We start from the raw sequence: 23,829 nt of genomic DNA, 5'->3' as shown, positions 1-23,829 counted from the left end.
TGGTCAGTAGTGATGAGCAAATGCAAGACCAAGACCAAGACCCGGGTGGTCTTGGTCTTGGTCTTGGTCTTGCACATCCAGTCTTGGTCTTGGTCTTGCACTGGAATATTTGATCTTGGTCTTGCACACCCAGTCTTGGTCTTGGTCTTGGTCTTGCTGCAAGAGTCTTGCAAGTCTTGCTTTTAAGAAATCTTGTGCTTTTCATATGTAAATTTTACTCTGGATAAATTCTACAATGCGCCAATAGTAACGGAAATACAATGTATGTTTCTAAATGAAATACAGTTTACCTTTGTGTAAGTATGATGATAGTATACAACATAAGTGATAACCTTCATTTTTTTTCCAATGGGGCTCCAAGCATCACTACTTATAAGATAAATTACAACGTTTCGTAATCTTTTCATACTTTTTAACGGATTCAATACTCTACTGCTTCCCAAATTGGGGAGACGCATGAAAGAAAATCAAGACAGCACAGATTACTGAAATACCATAAATTCTAAATTATTTTTACAGTCAAAAGGCCTCAGATGTTTTTTTTTTTTATTTTCAACTAAGATTAGCTAATCTTTCTATTGAACAAAGTTCCAATTAAATATTGAGATTTTATTTTACTGATTCCCATATGTACCTATGGGACAGAAACATGGACATTACGCAAAAGCGATGAAAAAATATTTGAGGCTTTCGATAAAAGGAGAGAATTAGCTGTGTTGAACGGAAAACGAATGAGAAGGTGTTAGAAATAATAGCAGTAGGGGAGAAAAGAAGAATTTTAGATATAATTAAGAGGAGGAAAAGGAACTGGTTGGGACATCGGCTGAGGAGGAACTTTATTATGAGGGACATGCTAGAGAATATGGTGGAAGGAAAGGGAGGAGGGGCAAAGGAGACTGGAGTGGAAGCCAGGCATTAAACAGAAAATTGCTACGTCAAGACGAAGAAACTAGCTGAGGATCACTCTATATCAAAGCTTCTGAGTCAGGGATGAATTCAGGTGGTAGCCCGGGGGTCATTTCCCCCCCCGCAGAAAATTCATTCCCCCCCGGAGAAACTCCCAAAATTTCAGTCACAAAATGTAGAAATTACTTCACCCAATTATTTGTTTTTCTTTCCGTGCACGTGCAGACGAAATCCTATCTCTCAATATACATATAAATGACGTAGTCCCATTCTATATTAATATTAAACATGCAACATCTAAGTTAGAATACCAAGTAGTCAATAAAACCTGTATTTCTTAACGCTTTGAGCGAGTTTGGCAGAACATGAAATTGTCAACTGTTGAAGAAACATTTGTATTTTAGTAGGTACTATACTCTCGCCCTATATTATATATTAGTAGGTAGCACTAGCATAGATTGAGATAGGAAAGGAAAAATAGGGAAGATCTTTCGATCATTCTACTCGTATATGATCTCTGATGTCAGCAGACTTCATTTCTTGAAAATGTACAGTTCTTGCATTATTTGAAATAGAGCGCCTAAATCACATTTCTCACATCGGAAGTAACAGACGTAAATGTGTTTTACGATTGTTAAAGTAAACACACCTTTCTTTAAGAGTCTTCATCCCGGCGAAATTAAAATACCGCTAATTTTACAGTAAGTATGTGATATCTTCAAATAGACAAAAGATAATTGAAATACGGAACAAGAGCGCCCTAGACAATATTATTTTGCGTGAGGTACCGTTATCACAAGTCACCTAGTGGCTTTCCGTTTTCAGCTGTTTAGAAACGCGAAAATAAATGCCGATTTTCAAAATGGCTCGAAATCGAAAGCAGATAAGTGAGTCGTGATAACGGTTTCTCATGTAAAATAATATTGTTTGGGCGCTCTTGTTCCACATTTCGATTATCTTTTATCTATTTGAAGATATCACATAATTACTGTAAAATTAGCGGTATTTTAATTTCGCCGGGATGAAGACTCTTAAGTAAAAATAAGTCAGTTAAAGGGTGAGATTCAGAGGGTGTCATTTAGAGGGATCGGGGAAGAACAGTTATCCCTACTGGGTTAGAGATTTATATAGAATTTGTCAATATAATAGGTGAAAGAATACTATTGAAGGTGACGAAGGAGGGGCATGCGGGGCGACGGCCCCGGGCACCGCAGTAAGGGGCGCACGATTCGGGAGGGAAAAAGAAAAGAAAAGAAGGAAAGAAAAAGAGAGGAATGAAACACATGTGAATATATATAAAATGAAAGGAAAAAAGTACTAAAAAGTGCTCAAAATCAAGGAAAAGCAGGGTTTACTTTTTAAAACTTTCTCACCTTTCGCAGCTGGTCTGTCGACCTCACTCATATGTACGGGGGTGCCGTCGTATAGTCTCGCCCCAAGCGCTGATTTTTCACGACACGGTACTAATCCTACTGAAGATTTCGTAAACTAAACTATTGATGTGTATGCAGTGAAGAAACCAAGGCTAATATACTTGATTTAGAATCAGAAGTATGAGAAAAGATGATTACTTTTTGTTAAGATATTCCTATGTATATTTGTTTTAGGACAACAAATATTTGAGTTAATTTAAATCTTTCTAAAAACTTCTACATTAGTAACAAACAGTAACTACTGGATATAGGGAAAAAATAACCAAAATAGCAGTTAAAGGTTAGTCTAAAAATATATTTGCCAGTCTTTATTTAATGTTTTAGATAAAATTAGAGGATTTTTTAAAAAATTATAATCTCACATTGAATATTTATCAGCAATTAGTCTCAATATTAGCTAAGATGTGCATGTGAATGGAATTGTTAAATATGTTGCTTTCTTGAAAAAATACAGAAAAACAACCCTCCCCCGGAGGAGTTCACATTTCCACCGGGTGAAAATGTCTGAATTCAGCACTGTTCTGAGTTACAACAAGTGACCTGCCAATAATGGCAGAATAGCTATGGTGATGATATGTTAGCAATATTGGCCAAAAAAGAGAGAGAAAAATTAAAATAATAACGATTATAATCAAACCTCTTAATATTTTAGTATAATTTGAGTAAACACTGAAAACGACTCAACTGTCCATGTATTTTGTGTAAACTCAACTTATACTAGAATACTTTGACCTATATTAGAAATACAAAAACCCAACATCAAACTCCTGTTGTATAATGTTATATAGCTCAATTCTCGTAAAACAATTATTCAATGTATAAACACCCGCCCATGAAATCAAACTTGCGGTCACATATACAAGTGTTTGTCAATGTCATGAAAATGTTATTTCGATATTGATTTTTGAGCACACATTAAAAATTTCTAACGGATGCTTGATCCTTGGAGCCAAGGCCATACCCATTTAGTCGGCATCTATGGTGTAAGGAATTACCGATGTTCAAAACTACATTTCTCTTTAGTTTTATGAGAAGAACACCACTAATATGTTTTGAAATTATGTAATATCTAGTTTTACTTGCCACGATTATGCACCGAGGCTAAGAGAGATGGTGATGATGAGAAATGAATGAAATGGAATGAAGAAAGTAGAAGGAAACGGGAAAACCCCGAGAAAACCTACGCACACGGTCTCTATCCACCAAAAAAACCTCACATGGTGCATGCTACGATCGAACTAGGGACCCTAGCACCAAGGGTGAACGCTCTACCACTGAGCCGGTACTTGTTCAAGACTCTTGCGCTCCTCACTACTGGTCAGTAATCCTATTTTAGATATCTGATCCTCCATCATAGGCTGCAATTTTATTCTGAGTGTGATTCACAGTGTTTTACAAATTTATTTAGCCTAGTAGTGTCCATTAACAGTTAGCCAATTTTGTTCAGCCTATTAACCGCCTATAAACATTGAGGGCCTTATGCAGAGTCGTTTTGAAGTCTGATTAAACGTCATACTACGGGGTGGACTAAAGGGTGGTTATCAAACTTGAATTCAGAGTCTCTGATTAGGACGTAGTATTTGACAAAGTTAATCACATGTGACTAATTAATCTAACGCAGAGGCTAATCTTTTACCCATGGTTTAGCGTGCGATTCAACATTTGGTATTTCGTATATCATATATTTTCGCTCATGCGCTCATCTACTTTTCTGTAGGTGCCACATTTATTTTTCTCACCCGACGCATTGGGGTTATATAAGTTAATCATACTCAAATCAGCATTTTAGTTGTACTCAAAGTAGACTCTGAATACCAAAAAGTGCATCTTCCTTAGTAAAGTTTTAGTTTTCTTATTAACTAGTCTGTGGCTATCCTTCTATTAACGAATCCTCTCTGAATACCGTCCTGAACTACTAAAGAATACTGTCTTTGGAAGCAAAACATTAATGCATATATATCTGTGATTTCTACTTCCAAATAATGTTTTCATTTTAATGAATATTTTACTGGATGCACCGTTATTTCTGAACAAATTGCTGCAAAAGAAGCCTTTATTGTCTATGTAAGCTAAGAATTAACTCGTAAATGCGTGTTTACTGTCATTTGTTTCTGCTTTACTACATATTTTTTTCTTATTTTGAAATTCTCCATACACTTTTTTTAAATTGTCATTACATTGGTTTACTTCCGAACTGATGCGAATGGAGCGTCGTATGCAGAGAAATTGAGCGCTACGTGAGAGAAGAAAGTTCCTTTTGCGTGAAAGTAGTCGACGGTGCGAGGTGCGGAGATAAAAATGAAAATAATAATGGAAATAGATGTTGATGTTTTAATAAATTGTGTTTTTTATAAAGTTCCATTGTGGATCCAAGGTCATTCAGATTACCACAAACGACACGTCGTGAACAAATTATGGGCAGATGTAAGTAAAGAACTTGGAGTGGAAGATATTTATAATTTTATTTCTTTTCTCTTTAAAATATGAAGAGCTAATTAATACACGAACCGCAACTTTTTATTCAATTTATATTTCCTCTTTGTTCCTCAAATAATGATTTTACGAATACATATAATTGTTGACTAATATGTTTGAAATAGCAAAAACGGGTTTTTTACTCATGGAGAAAATTTTCTTAGAAAGTTGGTTGATTTTGCAATCTCTAATTTTATTTAGTTTATTTATATTAAAGTGAACATAGCGGTTACCACAGAAGCATAATAATAACAGGAGCGACATTTGCGACATTCACTCTATTTTGCGCACAAAGGAAATTAATACACTATTATTATTATTATTATTATTATTATTATTATTATTGCTCTGAAAACTTTAAGATATGAATTTTCAAGCAAAAATATTTCACATTGAAGGTTTGAAAGAGATATTACAACTTGATTCGCATTCACAAAACTTCGGATGTAGTAGAGGCACATGAATTCGCAGTTCGCATTCGCATTCGCGTTCGCAGTCGCATTCGGATGCAATGAAGGCGCAGCCTTCGATCCCAACATGCTGGGATTGTTCGTCCGAATTCGTGCGAATGGAGAGTCGTCTGCAGAGAAATTGAGCACTACATGAGAGAAGAAAGTTCTTTTTGCGTGAAAGTAGACGACGTTGCATGGTGTAGAGATAAAAGTGAAATTAAAAATGGAAATAGATGTTGATGTTTTAATAAATTTTGTTTATGATAAAGTTCCATTGTGGATCCAAGCTCATCCAGATTACCACAAACGACGCGTCGTGAACAAATTATGGGCAGATGTAAGCAAGAGCGCCCATCAGGAGGCAAGGTGGGGCGCTCGCCCTCTAGAGGAAATTGTACTTCAAAATATCGAAAATCCAATAGTATTTTTTACATTAGTTACAGCAAAATTTGAAACTATTTTTGAAACGTCGCTTCTACATGCCCCCCTTGGAAACCACAACATGGGCGACCTTGGATGTAAGTAAAGAACTTGGAGTGGAAGATACGTATAATTTTCTTTGTTTTCTCTTTAAAATATGAAGATTTAATTAATACACGAACCACATCTTTTTATTCAATTTATATTTCGCCTTTGTTCCTCAAATAATGATTTTACGAATACATGTAATTATTGACTAATGTGTTTGAAATAGCAAAAATGGGATTTTTACTCATGGAGAGAATTTTCTTAGAAAGCTGGTTCATTTTTCAATCTCTAATTTTATTTAGTTAATTTATTTTAAAGTAAAAAAAGCGGTTACCACAGAAGCATAATAATAACAGGAGCGACATTCACTCTATTTTGCACACAAAGGAAATTAATAGATATTATTATTATTATTATTATTATTATTATTATTATTATTATTATTATTATTATTATTATTATTATTATTATTATTATTATTATTGCTCTGAAAACTTTAAGATATGAATTTTTAAGCAAAGATATTTCACATTGAAGGTTTGTAAAAGATATTGCAACTTGATTCGCATTCACAAAATTTCGGAGTTCGCATTCGCATTCGCGTTCGCAGTCGCATTCGGATGTAATGGAGGCGCGGCCTAAAAGTATATGGAAGTATTAGAAAGTAATTTTTCCCTGTTATTTACTACTACTGCTAATAGGGCATTCCTAGATGTTCCGGTCCGGACTGACAGTTCGAACACATTTTGCACTTCCAATTAATATCTTCGCTCCGGAGGACAAATCATCATAGAATATTTTCAGTTTATTTTGGCCTGTAGAGTAGTGATACATGGTTCATGTTCGTCATTTTTAGAATACTCGACACACACACACACACACACACACACATATATATATATATATATATATATATATATATATATATATATATATATATATATATATATATATATATATATATATATATATATATATCAGTAGCGGCTCGTAGTCTGTACAAGCACCGGTTGCAATGTTGCAATATTAAAGGTATGTAGGTACGCGCAAGTGTTCCGCTCCCCCAGCATTCTTGAGTCCTATCCAAGAAATATTCAGGAAATATGAAGAGGAAAGTCTTTTAAGCTCTATTTGTATATTATTGATTAAATTATTTCTCGAATATTAATTTAATATATAAGCTATTTCCTTTTTTTAAAACAACCACTATCAATGTACGTTTATACACTATTTATATACACAACCTCTACACTCATGTTATTGGACACGAGATAAATCGAATATATAGTATGTGCTGTAAGCCATGAATGATGGCGTTAATCCGAAAAGAAGAAAAAAAAGCAAGAAAATTGCATGCACGCAGTTAAACAAAATTATTTAATTATATAAACTATGCATTATTTTAGAATGGAAGGTCTTTCTTCGATCTTTCGGGCTTCAAATTTTTCTATGACTTTATTGAAATCTGAAATGCTGCTCGCCTAGTTTCTCTGAATAGAAAGCATGGCTACCGCAAATATTTTCCGCTTTATTTTCTTTGGGGTCCAGAAACACCTCTCTCCTCCGACAATATGCATTTTGTTAGCATTTCTTTGTATAAATATACGGAACAAAAAGTCCATTTTCAGGAACCACGTATTTTTTTGTCTGTAAAGAAGCATGAAATCTAAGATGTTTTCCTTTGAAAAAAAAAAAAAGTTTAACATTCCAGCAAATTAGTCTAAAGAAGACATGAACACTGTTAAAAATAATTTCTTAAATTTGAGAAATCGCTTCCTATCTGTGCACCAAGACAATATTTTCTTAGAAATGAGATTTGGTAATTCTCATTCATTAGGAAAGTAACAGTATATTTTCTCGTTTTGCTTTATACAACCTCATCTACTTTTCTTCATTTCTCATTAATAAGAGTTTCAAATTCTTGTTTCTAAGAAAATATATTCTCGGTGCACAGATAAGAAACGGTTTCTCAAGATTTAAGAAAGTATTTTTAACAGTGAGTATTGGAAGTGAATGATTTAATATTAATTTATGCTCTCCGCCGGAAATCGAACACGGAATCATGTGCACGAAGGACACAGAGCTAGGAATTAGACCCGTAGTAAGACATTTTCTTCTTGGAGACTCGATTGACCCCCCTTCCCCCCCCAGAATATGATTTTTTAAAAATAAATCTTATCCCAAGAATTTTCACCTTTGTATTATAAATGTTAAATAAAATCTATTGACTTCGAACGACCGCCCCCCAAACTTTCAGCCTGGATCCGTCCCTGCTACCACCAGATTTATATTTGTTCTTTGCGAGTTTATGTTTTGTGAATAACTTCTTTCTTCCACGCGTCTGTATCTTCCTCACCCTATCAACTGAGTCAAGCGCTGCTAAGCGGAGGAATTCGTAACTATTACAGAAGCTGACCAGTTGCGGAGAAAATGCAACCGTAAGGGACCAATACGGGAAGATAGGAGCATTGCAAGAATAAATCCACTTCCCCATGTTAAGAGATAGGAGCTCGCTGCCATATGCTCAATGTTACTGCTTCCAGTGGCAACGTTCGCTGCCACTGGAAAGGTAAATCTCTCTCTTTCTTTCCGTTTTTTAATTGACTTTTTTCAGAAATGCATCAATACTGTTTTGCGCTCAAGAGCAAAGGTTTATTTTTTACTGATACGCTACTTTAACACTTAAAAATATTTTTAGTATTTAAAAAAATATCCGGTTGCACAACCATGCAACATATAGTACCAGCCGCCACTGATATATATATATATATATATATATATATATATATATATATATATATATATATATATATATATATATATATATATATATATATATATATGTGTGTGTGTGTGTTCACACTTGGATAATCTATTATATATTTAGCATTATTTGATAGTGAAATACAAACTGTATTTAATTAATCTGTTTTGATCTGTATTCTATATGAAATTAGCTTTCAAATGATGTATTGCACATATGCATGACAGCAGTTTCATTTTTTCCCTATTAGGTTGACACTTGTCTGGGATTGCCCAATAATATTTTTTTAATTGAAATATTTGCGCAATGCTGCAACACTAATATTAGCCGTCACTGCCACTTGGCAATATCAGAAACAGGGAGATCTTAAGTTGACAAAACCAGAGCACCACACAATATGACGTCACTAAATGCGATAGTAAGTTGAGCAGTGTTTGCAACTGATTTGGTGTCAACTTATTAATTTTATACTAGAGTAACAGACCGGTAAAGAAAATATGTTTAAGAATGATTATCTGTTAATGAAGTAATATACTTAAAGAGATATTTGTATATTTGTATGAAAACATAGCATTTCCACACGCGATATTTAATGATGTGCTCCGCGAAAGATTTGTTGCCACAAAAAATTTGGAGATCCACAATATATAATTGACATAAAAATTAATGATAGGTCTACATCATATTAATATGTGACAGGCCCTTATCCATGGGGTCTAGGGAGGCGGGACCCTCTAAATTTTTACGGTACTGGTCCCCTAAAATTTTCATAGTACGCTTGCAAATGAACTATAACAGGGTGCAAAATTTCAAAGTCAGACGCACTCGCCAATCCAAAAATAATGGTCACCAGTATCTCTCACGTACAAATTGAGATGCCCCCCCCCCAAACGGCCTTTCATTTGACAAAGAAAGACTTCACATTCCGTGTTTTCTCTCAGTGACAATTATTTTCTTACGAAACAGAAAATGCGCTGCCCTGTGAGTTCAGGCAGAAACCATTCCTACTGAACACTGGTCGCCAGCTCTAAATTTCTAGTCGAAAATTTGTACGCTGAGCTATAATATGAAGATTAACTATAATACGTTTGGATCGGGACTCCCTCCCAAACTTCTACCGGGCTTCCCCTAGATTTTTGGGCTGGCTACCAGCCTAGTATGTGATAAGTGACAGGGCCGTAACTTGAGGAGGGAGAGTGCAAATGCTTCCCCAAGAAAGCTCGCCGCCGTTCGAGGGGACCCATTTTAAGACAACATTTTCTTACTCCGTATACGATACGAACATGAAATTATAAATGAAGCATCGAATATGTCCACTATATTACATAAACAAAACAACACATAAAAGGTAAATAAAACAAAAATGAGTCGTGGGCCCATTTCAATAAAAAAAAGTTTCTATTAGGGGCCCTAGAAGTAATGTTTATTCGTATGGTTTTGATATTTGTCAATAATGCCCCTTAATTCATTTGTCATGTATGGAACGGGATCAAAGGTGTAACTAACGACCCGGGCCCATAAAGAGAAAAAGAAAAATGGAGCCCAAGAATTAGAAATACAACTTTTTTCTAGGAGCACCAAATACGCGTATTAATGCTTACCCCCCTCCCAAGAAAACAATCTAAGTTACGGCGCTGGATAAATGGATGCAGGTGTAGAATACATAAACATAAAAATAGTAATTTATGATTAACATGAATGACTGCGTGTGAAAGAGGACTGTACTAATTTTTAAAAATTATATAACGTTTACTGTATGTAGAAAACGATGGTGCTGTCCTATTTTATGAGTTTGAATTTGCAAAATTTACGAAAGAAGTATATATTATATCTTTCGGGTTCTGTTGGATTACGGGGGACCAAGACTACGTAAAAACACAATGTTTATAGGTGGAATGAGTTCATGTTGCGGAAAGATAATTGATATTGATATGCGAGTAATTTGTGAACTGAGTAGACTGGAAATACCGTGTGCTGAATGGAAAATTTTGCAATTACTATTTGCTATTAATTAGAATGGACAAATATAACGTGCATTGCGGCGTTCTAATCCGACTTCGCTTGCTAGCGCTCGCTCGTCAATATTTATTTATTTATTTATTTATTGATACAAGTCATGGCCATTACCGGCATCTATGGCCTTAAGCACGTCAGATTGGAGGGATGACATCCTCGGCGAGCACACAATCACGCTACGGGGGAGGGATATAAGGAACGGATAAGGAAAGAAGCGGCCTGAGGCCTGTAAATTAGATACCATCCCGGCATTTACCTGGTGTGAAAGAGGAAATCCCAGGAAAAACCTCATTTAGGATAGCTAGCATGAAAAAGCTGTTACACTTTTTCGACCGACTGACCCTGCCGGAAATCGAACCCAGGACCAAAGGCGAGAGCATTAGCGACTACTCATGCTCAGCAATACTGTCTGAAACTCTTTAGTTAGTGGTATGTTTGGCTTTAGGTAGATTAACCTCAAAAACATTTAAGAAAACAGCAATTATTTTCAACAAAAAATGCTTTCTCCCAGTAATCCGACATATGGCTAGTTTTCAAAGCACATACTGAGAAAAAAAAATTGTAGGTAGCGTACTCAAAACGGTAGGTTACATGCGTAATTCCTGTAGTTTTTGGACTTAACGTACAGCAAACGTATAACTGAAAACGCATGTTTTATAATACTTACTTTCCGTATAAGTGTTCCATCTATACGTACTTTCCGTATGAAACAATATAGGCGGTCAGGATCTCACATACAAATCGACGCAGAATGTCCATAGTAGAATAGAATATAGCTGCAGAATGTAACATAGGTGATATACGGAAAACTGTTAGATGTCAGACATCCTGCAATGGCATGATATAACATCTAAGGGCAGTGCGTATGTAGCATATGCTCCATACTGATTTCTGTAGTAAGGAAGAGGATTTTGTATATTTGTATCATACAATATACCGCTGTCCGGAGAACGGATTTTTCTTAGTGTGCAGTTCATAAGCAAGGGCGCCCATGTTATGGTTTCCAAGGGGGGGGGGCAAGTATAAGCGACGTTTCAAATATAGTTTCAACTTTTGCTGTAAGTAATGTAAAAATTCTCTTGGGTTTCCAATATTCTCAAGTACAATTCCTCTTAGGGGGCAAGCGCCCCACCTTGCCTCCCTGATGGGCGCCCTTGTTCATAAGTAATGCAGTTATGTGGGTGCTGAACCTGTGGGTTCAGTATTTTTTGATAAATCCATTAAATGTTGTGCGTGTAATCCACAACGCACACAGATATAGGCGGGAATTCATGTCACTTAAGGACCTCCCCATTTTAAGGCAGTAATAAATGCGAAAATTGTCGATAAGTGATTCGCCTACTTTGATTTTGCGAATAGTTCGTACTATGTCCGACTTTGTCCATGCGGCGTCTAGGGTATGGTCGCCGTCGATAAGCTAATAAAACGAAATACTTCAAAAGTTGAAACGGTGGGTGCGTAAACGTAAACCTCGTGTAGCTTAGGTATAGGCTGCATAATTACTTTATTACATCAGTGTTAATATGCATCCTTAAATTGGGATAGAGCAGTTTCCGCAGTTTAGATCAACAATACATGGACAAATTCATATTAGTTTGAAACCTCTCGATGAAAATAGTGTCATCACGCCTTCTAGACTGTACATGTGTTGGCGTATGCCAGTGATCAGTGGCGTATTTAGGGGGTGGCTTCCGGGCTTAAGCTCCCCCCCCCCGAAATCTTACTTAGTATAGTAAAGTAAATGAAATATCTTGCAGAATTCTCACATTTCCAGGCAAAGCCCCCCCGAAAGTTAGCAAAGCCCCTCCCGAAACAAAATCGTAAATACGCCACTGCCAGTGATTCACCAGGAACAGGTAAAATTCAGGGGCGCTATAAGAGATAATTGTTCAAAAATTACATTTTTTTTTTAATTTATGGGTGCACACTTAGTAGTAGTAATAGTAGTAATAATAGTATAGTAGTAGTAAGGCAGTAGTAGTAGAGTAGTAGTTTAGTAGTAGTCAGACTCGCAACCAGAAGGGGGCCAGGTCCCTCTAAACTTTTTGTGGCCCCTCCAGACTTCAATACAAAATTTTATTATTAATACAAAAAAACACAATTTAGATATTTATAAGATAATTTTAAAGACTTGGCCCCCGTAACATATTCACGGTCCTCCCAAACCTTTGTAGCTGGTAGTAGCAATGATAGTATAATAATAGGCTAGTAGCACTAGTAGTAGTAGTAGTATAGTAAGGCAGTAATGGTAGTAGTTGAGTAGTAGTAGTAATAATAGAATACTAGTAGTAGTAGTAGAGTAGCAGTAGTTCGGATTAGGTTAGGGTAGGTTCAGGCAGCGAAATAGTCATATTTCAAGTCCCTTGTACATTAGTTTGCAGCTCTGGAATAACGCCCTTATGGAGAGTTTCATAGAATTAAAGCAACATCTTCTTGTCTTGTCTTCTACACCCTTATTGGTGTTTTCTGAACGATCACTTTGCACCCACCAAGTTTTGTGCAACAAATGTATGATAAGGCATGATGTTTAGTTGATTACACCTGTAAAAATAAGGGGGAAAATTATTAAATTAACATGCAATTATGTTGATTTTTTTTTTTTTTTTATATGTTAATGCCAGATTTTATTAAGTATTGAACCATTGCTTTTATTGCTTTCCAGTTGTTAGTACCAAGAATAAATTTATAGGAAAATGGGGAATGTCCCAAAGTCGAAATCAGTTGATGAAGTAATGTTGATCTGATGTCACTATATAGATCACACTCAAATAATATATGATTCAATGTTCCAATGCCCTTGTCACACCAACAATGGTATGTGTTCTTTTTCTTGATTTGGTATAATTTTGTTGGTATTAAGGCCGTGTTGAACAATAAGCGATAGTATATTATGACTTCACGTCTCGACCATGTGGATAGTTGCTGTATTCGACTTGAATTGTTATGATCCTTGATTTCCCAATATAATTTACCAGGAAGATCATTATTATTAATTCTCCATTGTGTGAAATCGGAATTTATGAAGTGGTTAATTACATTTTTAAAGTTGCGTGGTGCCAGTTTAATATAAGAAGCAAGACCTTCCTTACATGCATGTTTAGCAGCTAAGTCAATAATGGTCATATTCGGATCCAGGTCAACATGAGCTTTTCCAAATATTAAAGTTATATTAAAATTATTGTTCTTCATTTTTGTATATAAATATTTAATATTTAGTATGGTCCAAGAGGTATTTTTCGTCCAATGAGTTGAGTTCAATGCTAATAGTACACTTAATGAATCCGTACATATTGCCGTTTTAGGTAGATTATGTCTTTGAATATAGAGAAAAGCTTGACGAATTGCAAATGCTTCTCCTTCATAAATTGAGGTAAATTTCGGCAATTTATATTTTATGATTTTTGATTTGTCAGGTATGTATATTGCGGCTCCAACATGAGAATTTGGGAATTTCGAAGCATCCGTGTAGACTAAAGTTGTACCTTCTTCCAAAGTCTGAAGTGTCGTTTGCCAAATATTTTTATAGATTCCTTTTCTTAGTTCTGGGTGATATATCTTCAAGAAATTTGGAAGGATGGGCGTTATCTGCGTTAAATTGACTTGATAATCCCAGACAAAACAGTTGATGGACGGAACCTTTTGTATGTGAGCGTTGATGTGACTCAACCTCTTGAAAGCCTGAAAGAACCAGGGTTGTTTCTTTTTATATGGAGTTTTTCTTTTTCCCAATATGTCATTGATATAATCTAGATTTTTAATTATTTGAGAAGAAGATTTTCCCATTATATTTAAGATGAAACTGTAGGCTTGCTTCATGATGATGACGTGGATTGGGTTACATCCAAGTTCTGTTAGCAAGGCTTTTTTGGGGCAAAAGGAAGGCTGTGAAAAAATTAGTTTCGCCAGCGAGTAAATAATTTGTTCCAATTTGTTGAGTTGTGTTTGATTATGTGACATAAAGATGCTACCGTAAGAGATTTTTGCTATATATCCTTGTTTTAAAATGGTATTTAAGGAGATAGGATTGATACCCCATTTTTTTGATGATAAGCATCTTAGTAATTTTTGGTATTTCACTGCTTCGGCCAGTAAGTATTGTACATGGTGGTCCCAGGTTAATTTCTTGTCTAAAATTATTCCAAGATATTTAAGTGAGTTTTCCGAAGTAATTGTTACATTATCTATGTTTAAATTAAAATAGTTTGAAGACTTCTTCCTTGTAAAAATTACGAACTTTGTTTTATTCCAGTTAAGATCCAACCCGTTATGATACATCCAAGAATTAATTTGTTTTAGATTTTGTTCTAACTTTGGGATACTTGGTTTGATGTTAATAGATGGTAACGTTACTAGTATATCATCCGCAAAGCTTATTAATTTACATGGAGACCAATTTTTTCCCATTAAGTCCAAAATGTAAATATTAAATAAAATTGGACTGAGTTTGCTTCCTTGAAGGAGCCCAAGAGAAGTTTGTCTTGGCGATGAGTAAGAATTATTCAGCTTGATATAAACTTTTCTGTTAATTAATGAATTGTGAATTATTCGGATCATCTTCCCAGGAATTTGTATTTGATGTAATTTTTGTAGTAGTAAGTCTAAGTTCACATTATCGTAAGCTCCTTGGATATCCAGTGATACAACTAAAATATTTTGTCTTAAGTAGAAGGATTTGTAAATGTCTGCCGTGAGGAGAGATAAGGCATCATATGTTGAGAAGTTTTTCCTGAATCCAGTAATATTTGATGGAAAAATTTGATTGTGTTCTAGGAACCAAATTAGCCGATTCAATAATAAATTTTCGAAGATTTTTAATGAGCATGTCAGTAGTGCTATTGGCCGAAAATTATTGGTATTTTGAGATGCTTTTACTTTCGGGATAGGAATTATTAAAATTTTTTTCCACTGTGCTGGTATCTTGCCTGAATTCCATATATTATTAAAGTAGTTGAGCAATATAGTGAGTCCGGAGGGAGGTAAGTTTTTATAATGATTGAAACAAATCCCATCAATCCCAGGTGTTGTATTTTTCCTTAGGTTATTAATTACTATTTCTAATTCAGTCAGAGTGAAATTTTTGTCCAGTAAAGTATTTGTGTTACCAAATAAGTATTTTGTTAATAATAATCTATCATTGTTTACTGTACATGGAGTTAATTTATTATGAAACTGGTCATACCATGATGTATCAAACATTGATATATTATTTGTATCATTGGATTGATTATTTTTAAATTTCTTCCAAAAATTCCATATTTTAAACGATGATGTTCTTTCAGACAATGAGTTGCAGAAATTCTGCCAATGTTGACGTTTCACATTGTTAATTACACGTTTTGAGATAGCTTTCTGTTCCTGAAATAGTCTGAAGTTGTTTGGAGACTTTGTAGTAATAAAATTTTTGAAGAGTAAAATACATTTATTGATGTTTCGCTGACATTCTGTATTCCACCATATTGGTTTAGGAGAGAATTGCTGTATATTGATGTTCTTACTTGACGTAGATCTTCTGCGAAAGTAATTTTTTGGTGTTGACTGAGATGCCGACTGTTTGATGATTGTAAAGATGTCCGAATCGTTCCTCAGATTATGAAGGTTGTCTTGAATTATTTTTTGATATTCAGACCAATTAATATTTTGTGAAACATGCTGTAATTTAGATCGGAAGGTTAGATTGTTACTTTGGTTCGTACTAGGCGTTAGTTGTGACGTATGAGTTCTGAAGATTATGGGAAAATGATCACTATGACACGTGTGAAAGTATGTAGACCATTCAGTTTCTATATAGTGGGCGTGATAGGCAAGGGTTAAGTCTGGAGCACTGAGAGAATCTTTCTGAGCTCTAGTAGGAGCGCCATTGTTTAAAAAAAGAAAAGGAGAGTCATTGAGGATGTTGAGAAATTTCCGACCAGCAGTGTCCGTTCTATTCGCTCCCCAGATCTTATGAGAGACATTGAAGTCACCACATATATAATCAATTTTTAAATTATTGATTAGCAAAGCTTTCCAAAAGTCGATATCAACCTTAATTTTGGGTGGAATATATAAATTTACTATACGTATATCTTGAATTTGAATACCCATATATTGAATAGAGTTATGATGATGTGGCAATTGTAGATTAAAAGTTTGAAATTTTATATTATTTTTTATGCAAATAGCGATTCCTCCGTGTGAATCATGTCTAATTTGGTTTAAACAATTGTAGCCTTTAAGTTTTAGAGGTATTTTTGGTGTACACCACGTTTCTTGAAGAAGTAACAGATCTGGAGAAAATATATTTATTAAAAGTTTTAAATAATAGATTTTCCCATAAATGCTCTGAGCATTCCATTGCAATATGGTTAACTTCCTATTTATAATATGTTCCATCAGATTGATTTGAAAAATAACACAGAAACAAAAGAAAATTGGAATTTTATTATTAATAATTTTTTGGGGGGGGGGAAATTGTGACTTAAAAATAGATATGCCAGATTTTTTTTTTTTTTTTTTATGGATTGATGATTGATTGCATATCATGTAATAAAGATAGTAGCGTTTCTTTCTCTGTCTTTTGGTCAGTATTGGTTTGAACTAACAGCGTGCATCGTTGTATTAGTTGATTTAGTTTGTCAGAATTATAGCTATTTAATTTCTGAAGATTACTTCCATGCTCTGAATCTGGAGTAAGTCTTTTTAAGTCTATGAGTTTAGGCTTAAGAGGTAAATTTTGGTTTTCCATTGACGACTGAGTTAGAACTTTATATTCTTGAGTTTTGTTAATTGTTTCCCTCTGTTGTTGTTTGAATCTCTGAGAGGATCTTCGTGGTATTGTGTAGGCTTCCTCCTTATGGAGAAATGAGATTGAACTATCATTAGATATAGGGAGAGTTTTTTTCATCCAATTTGTGGATGATGACGCTTGATCTAATTGGATGCTAGGGTCCGTTCTGAATTGCAAATTAAAGTCCGAGGGCTTCTTAAACAGTGATGAGTTAATTTTATTTGTAGTACGATTTTCGTTAATATTTTTCCTTTTTTTCCCTGGAGGACTTCGTAGGAGATCTTCACGCGGATTTGCAAAATGGTCTGCTGGTTTATTGGAAATGATACCAGAGTACGTATTTATTTTGCCTCCAGAATTTGGAGATGTGGAAGGTTTGGCTGATGAATGATCAGTGGGAATCTGAAACGTTCCAGTACTGATTTTGATTTGTTCCAAAGTTGGCGGCCTTTTAATTATTGAATTGGCTTCATTGAATGAAATTCTTTCTTTGGCCATAAGAATCATAATTTGATCTTGTCTTATACGTTCTGGGCACTTTTTGAAGTCCGCCCTGTGATCTCCTCCGCAGTTGAGGCATTTGGTTGGGTTATTGCAAGAGTCAACTACATGGAACTGACCACAATTAACACAAGCTGACTTTTTCGAATTACAGTTATTTTTCCTGTGTCCGTATTTATAACAACCCATAATGCACTGCTTTGTTGTTGGTATGTACAGATGAACATCCCGTTTCATGTAATATAACTTTACATCAGTTGGTAAGTACTGGGAATCAAAGGTAAGGATAATTGTGGAAGTTGGTTGAAGAACATTATTATTGTCTCTTCTATAAATTCTACGAGCTGAAGTTATTTGTATATCACTTTGGATATCTGACAATAGATCATTCATTGGAATGTCTGTGTCCACTCCATATATCACTCCCGTTGAATATAGTAAATGGTTGGGAACGAAAGCTTCCCATTTATTTTCTGCCAAAATGGGATGAGTCAAAAAACTATTAGCTTCGGTTCCTGAGCGAAATTTTACTTTGACAAGATTACGCCCTATCTTATCTATGAGTTCCACACCAGGAATATCCGCATAAAAAATTTTCCTGCTAATCGCCATGATGTGTTTTTTCCCTAAATCTTCTGAATCGGAACGTAAAAATACAAAATATGGTGCAAGGTGGTGAGATTGGTATTTATTTTTCCCCAAATGAGTGGCATGCGTTTGCGGATTATGAACAGTATTATCAACTTTGACATGTGAATGATTGTCATTCTTAGTACTCATATTTTCGTTAAGGTTTGCAGTAATAGTAGTAGGGGTTGTACTTGTATTTAGTGTTTCAATGTCCATATCTGAATTTTCAGTAGGATTATCAACTCCTAATGAATTGTTGGCTGAGGTATCCATTTTATCCCTTGTGAACATGGTATACCATAACGAATATGTAGTTAGGCTTAATTTCACACAAGAACGAGTATAACACTTAGAGAAATAAAGAAATATTTACAAGAAGAATTATATACAATTAGCAGTAATAGAGTTGACTTAGTTTGATAGACGAAGCAAATAATTAAAGTTGATCTCACCTAGAATACTGTGAGTCCCTATAACGATGAATTACGAATGTTCCAGAAGCACAAAGATCACGAGACACCACACACTGTAGCGTATCAGTTTGTGATCTATTGTTCTAAATTTTCACTTTTTTTGTTTTTTAACTTTACACCACACTTATGTTTATTTGTTGAACTCCGCTTCTCTCTTCCATGTTTATAAAACGTCCCAATAACACAATCTTCATCTATGATTTATGCTTTACATTTGTAACACATGTCAGTATTGAGGCGCAAATCCCAACTTCAAAAGCAACATCTTATTGCTGTATCTATGTTCACAGATGACTTACATATTCTGCGTCTTCATAAATAAATTCCCTAAATATTTGTCTTTTGTTCTGAATTAACACCTTTTACCTGTAAATTGTAATTTTTAAAATGTCCACATATTCTTAATCCCGTTTCTGCCACTCCAAAACACTTACTAAACCTACAAGAGTTCATTTGGTGCTAAAATAAATCGATATATCATGAATGTCAGTACACTTATAAAATAGAACATAACTGAGGAAACCTGAAATTTCAATCTTGATACACGTATCAGTGCGCAGCATGAAATGAGATTAAAAAAAAAAAATCCCGGCGTTCTTCCCGCCTTTGATGGGACAAGCTGCAATTATTTACGCATTATTCAGTGCATTGTTTGTGTATAATCTTGTTCGTTTGTTGAATGTAAAACGCAACTCACACAACCGCTGTAACAACAGAATGTTTTTTTTTATTGTCCACCAGTACACGAACAAATTCCAGGTATGACTTAAATTATAATCCACCTTGGCATATTATCTCAGCAGTAATACTGTAAAAAGAGCTGCCTTGCTTATGGATACACTGCGCATTAAGTGCTCCAGGGTAGTGACGACATTAGGTGACGTCACGTCCTGTTGCTGTGGTTATGTCAACTTAAGAACTCCCATCAGAAACAAGGATGCTATAAAATAGCTATTTTATAACATTCTTGATCAGAAACATACCTTTTTTGTTTAGGCGCTGTGACAACTGCTGCCACCTGGTAAACAAAACCTGCATTGCATAGAGACAAAACAGAGAGCTTACCGATACTGGTAACTGGAGTTGCTTTCTTGAAATGACAACAATGTGGACTTTAGAATAAAACGGCACGTACGTTTTGTATATATATATATGCAACATAATTCACTTTTATGTTTGGGCTACAAACAGTGCGAATCATCTAAATTTGGAGCATCACTTCGGAATTTTTAATCTTCAGACCTGGCAACACTGTATAGAGCGGGTTTAAGTATTTTACAGGAGGTTTGCTGGACTCAGCTGAAGGAAGCTCTAGTTGCCTATATTGTAAGTTAATTTTAAGTGTGGCACTATGAATTATAGGCCGTTGCTTCGCGAACTGTAACAGTTGAGGCTTCCGAGAGGCGATATGACGCTCTGAAGTTCCGAAGTGAAATAATGCTCGCACTATGCGGCCGGCAATTTAACTTATTTCATGGCCAATAAGGTTGGGCCCGGATTAGCCCCAAATGCACCTGTTTGACATGTTATATTAATATTTATTTGTTGTAATTTTAATATCCGTTAATTATAATTAGTCCTCTTTCATTTCCATCGTTCAGTCTTAACTGTTATTCCAAATATTTTTTTTTTCATGCTTTCTTTGTTCATCACTAGATGCTGTTGTGTAAAATTAGTACCTCCCAACTGTTAAGTATTAGAAACAAAACACTATTCAGAAATAAGGAAACCAATAAATCCTTAAGTTTTCAATCAGCAATATATCAACAACTGAACACTGATACGCAAATAAACATTGAGAGGGAAAGTTAGGGGCGGAGCTCCCTCTCAGATTATGTCCCTGGGACATAAATTCCAAAACAGGAAAATGGTTCTTTCCTGTGATAATTTCCACACAAGGAATCAACTAAACATATTCATGAAATATTATCTTTTAGGAGAAAATGCACTCTTACTGCTCTATAAATGTTTCTTAAGAGTTGCATTAATAGGAGTGCAGATTGACTTTAGGACAATATAATTACAGCCTGTGCAAGTATGCGAGAAGGTTCTAGAACACAGGTCCCCCTGTATAGATTAGTAGCTAGGTTGTTTTCTTTCTGTACCAAAATTTAATATTTAATTCACTTAGTATTGCCAAGCAAGCTTTAGCAAGTGAAGGTGGCTTACAGAGCCGTGCAGGGAACGTTGTTTTCTATATTATTGCAGCTGAGTATGAAGAGGGACCTGTGTTCTAGAACAGTGCGCAAGTATACAATAAAAATTGCAGTGTATAAGACACGAATTAATTTTAAAACAAAAACTAAATTTTGCTCGATGTGGTAATTAAAAGCATGAATGCTATCTAACATAAAGCAGGAGCGTAGCAGGTTGGAAGGGGTGCTGTGGGTACGTCAGCGACGATGTGTGTACACATAAACGAAAAAAAAAAACTATGGAGTGAAATATAACTTCGTTTTACTCTAATTAACATTCATACACTGATGACCTATATTAACTTTTTTCTTACTATCATGCTGACATTTCGTCTGATTCTTAGTTTCTCCGTAGATTTTGTATTTCGGGACCGCTATCTGTGGTAGTCGATCCGGCTAAGTTTTCGCTGATACCCTGCCCTCCGTGATCGGGGGAATGTAAAGCTGCGTTAAGCGTTATTCTCGTAATACTTAAGTTAAGTTTATACTAATATAACTTACTTAGAATTAAGCCTGTTTCATTTTCCTACTTCATTTGTAATTATATTCTCCAAATATTTGTTAATATCTTTCTTGCACCTATATATTATTACTGTGCAAAAATAATACTTTTCAACTCTTGAGTGTTCCAAACTCTGTCATATTCAGAAATAATGAAAACAATGTTTTAAAGAAGTTGAAAACTTTTTTTTCTTACCTTATCAGTGTGAAAGAGGATTTGGCATAAAATCTACAGTGCAAAAAGCACGAGGTGACTTAAAAACACAAACCAGCTTGTGGTAGGTGTCCACTAAAAACAACGAATGCTATTTAATCGACTCAGGGCAGGGCCACAGCAAGGGCTTTCGTGAGGTTGCGTCCTTAGGGAGCAGGCGCGTCAGAAACTGAGTATTAGCATAAACGAAGGTAGTTGAATAAAAACTTTATATGGCATGAAAAACATATCTTGCATGTGGCACAGTTTTGCAGCACTTCCTGATCACTTTGTAGGCTGCCTTTACATAGCACTTCACTTGATCAGTGTCTTCCTTATTGAGTACTACGTGATAAGGTGCACACTTTGGATTTCGTATTTCTACCGTATTATACATATGAGAGATAAGATCCCGTATATTTTCATTACCTATACAATCTTATTGTGAAATCAATTCACGTATTCCGTAGGTTTTATAAATTTGTGCCCCCCTTAGGATAGCACCGATGTGGCGACACAATGTGAGACAGTATCAGGTGTTACTAGAATCAATTAGCACTTTTCTCTCCCCTATTGCAGCACAGAAAGACTGATACATTATGCTCTATGTTTAGTTCGCATAATATGGCGTCGTTGCCCACCTTTATTAAATCCAAGATTGAACTTCAGTTTTCTCCGTAATTATTCGCCGTGCAGTCATGACTATTACCTTTTTCCCTTGGCTGATATTTGAATTTCGTATAATTCTACCAATTTTCCCGTAAATTTTGTATTTTTTTTGGGGGGGGATGGGATACCTACGGAACATAACCTATTTGTAATTTCCACTTCCATCCTATTTCTTTCATATGGAAAAGTTTTATTTTGGTGCAGATCTTCATCTCATTCGCCAATATGACTGGCTTTTGTTATGTATTCTCGGTGGATTATGATTGTTCAAAAACTATAGTTTTTCAAGCTCTCGTTTAAATAAAAATAAAAATAAAAAAAGAGATAGAGGGAGAAATAAATAAGAAGGGCGTTATCTCATTTTAGGAGGGCACGGTTTTGTAAAATTTTGTAAGAAATATGGATTCTGATATCGAAAGAGAAACAATAATGCGATTATACATGTATCTGTATATGTATCTTACAGGGATGCAAACTTGTCAGGAAAGTCAGTAAAAGTCCGTATTTTTGACAAAGTGTGTATTTTTCTAAAATAAGTAAGTATTTTAAGCTCTTTGGAAGGTTAAACAAAAATAACAAGCAAGAAAACAGTACGTTGCTAGTAGTAAGCATATTTTCAACAAGTATCTATGGTTTCTAAGCCTGTGTTGAAACATTAGGAGTGTTTGAATCCTCAAGAAAGAAAGAAAGAAAGAGGACAGCTGGAAGAAAATTGTTAAAATAGCTGAAGCTTTGCCTATTCCTTACAAAGAAAAGACACCTGTCAATGAGTGGAGACAAGGTTAGAAGACGATGAGATCACAACTAGTAAAAAATGAATAGATGTTTATTGGAATCAATTTTTCCAAAAGACTAACATTTTAGGAGAGCATAAATTTCCAACGGTGTTAAAAATTGTGAAAGCAGCCTTCTCACTTTCACATGGCTCAGCTGAAATTGAAAGAGAGTTTTCAAGCTCCCTTTGCGATCCCTAATAGGGCTAACATGTCAGAGGGGGCTCTCAATGCTCATTTGCACATTTAGGAAGCTCTACATGAGATATATAATGGAAAGACACATCTTGTGTACAGTATATATATAAAGAGCTTTTAGATCTGGCACATACTGCTTACAAGAGTTATAGAAAGTTCTGTGAGCAGAGAGGAAATTGAAGGAACAACAACAACAATAAAGAGAAGCAAAGGAAAATCAACGGACAGCTAAAGAAGAATTGAAAAGAAGAACTTTTACTTGAGAAAGGAAGAATTGATAAAAAAAAGAATGTACTTTAAAACGTCTAAGGCAGCGTTTCCCAACCTTTTTCAACTTGCGGCACACTACAGGTGTAACTTGAATTCTTGCGGCACACTCATATAGCTATTATTATTATTATTATTATTTGTAAATA

The 23,829-nt window shown here is 35.0% G+C and overlaps 1 protein-coding gene across 3 annotated transcripts in view; it reads left to right on the top strand.

Moving 5' to 3' along the window:
- Window positions 1-19,996: 19,996 nt before the first annotated feature.
- LOC145678695 (uncharacterized) overlaps window positions 19,997-23,829 on the top strand; it is a 47,386-nt gene continuing 43,553 nt past the window's right edge. The window contains exon 1 of one of the 3 annotated variants that reach the window (XM_081749104.1): window positions 19,997-20,015. The gene's annotated coding sequence lies outside the window, so the exon portion shown is untranslated. The other 2 variants (XM_081749102.1, XM_081749103.1) reach the window with 2 other exon arrangements.

This window comes from Thermobia domestica, chromosome 2 (assembly GCF_964235325.1).
Source record: "Thermobia domestica chromosome 2, izTheDome1.hap1.1, whole genome shotgun sequence".
NCBI classification, from domain to species: Eukaryota; Metazoa; Arthropoda; class Insecta; order Zygentoma; family Lepismatidae; genus Thermobia; species Thermobia domestica.
This window is presented reverse-complemented; position numbering and strand designations above follow the sequence as displayed.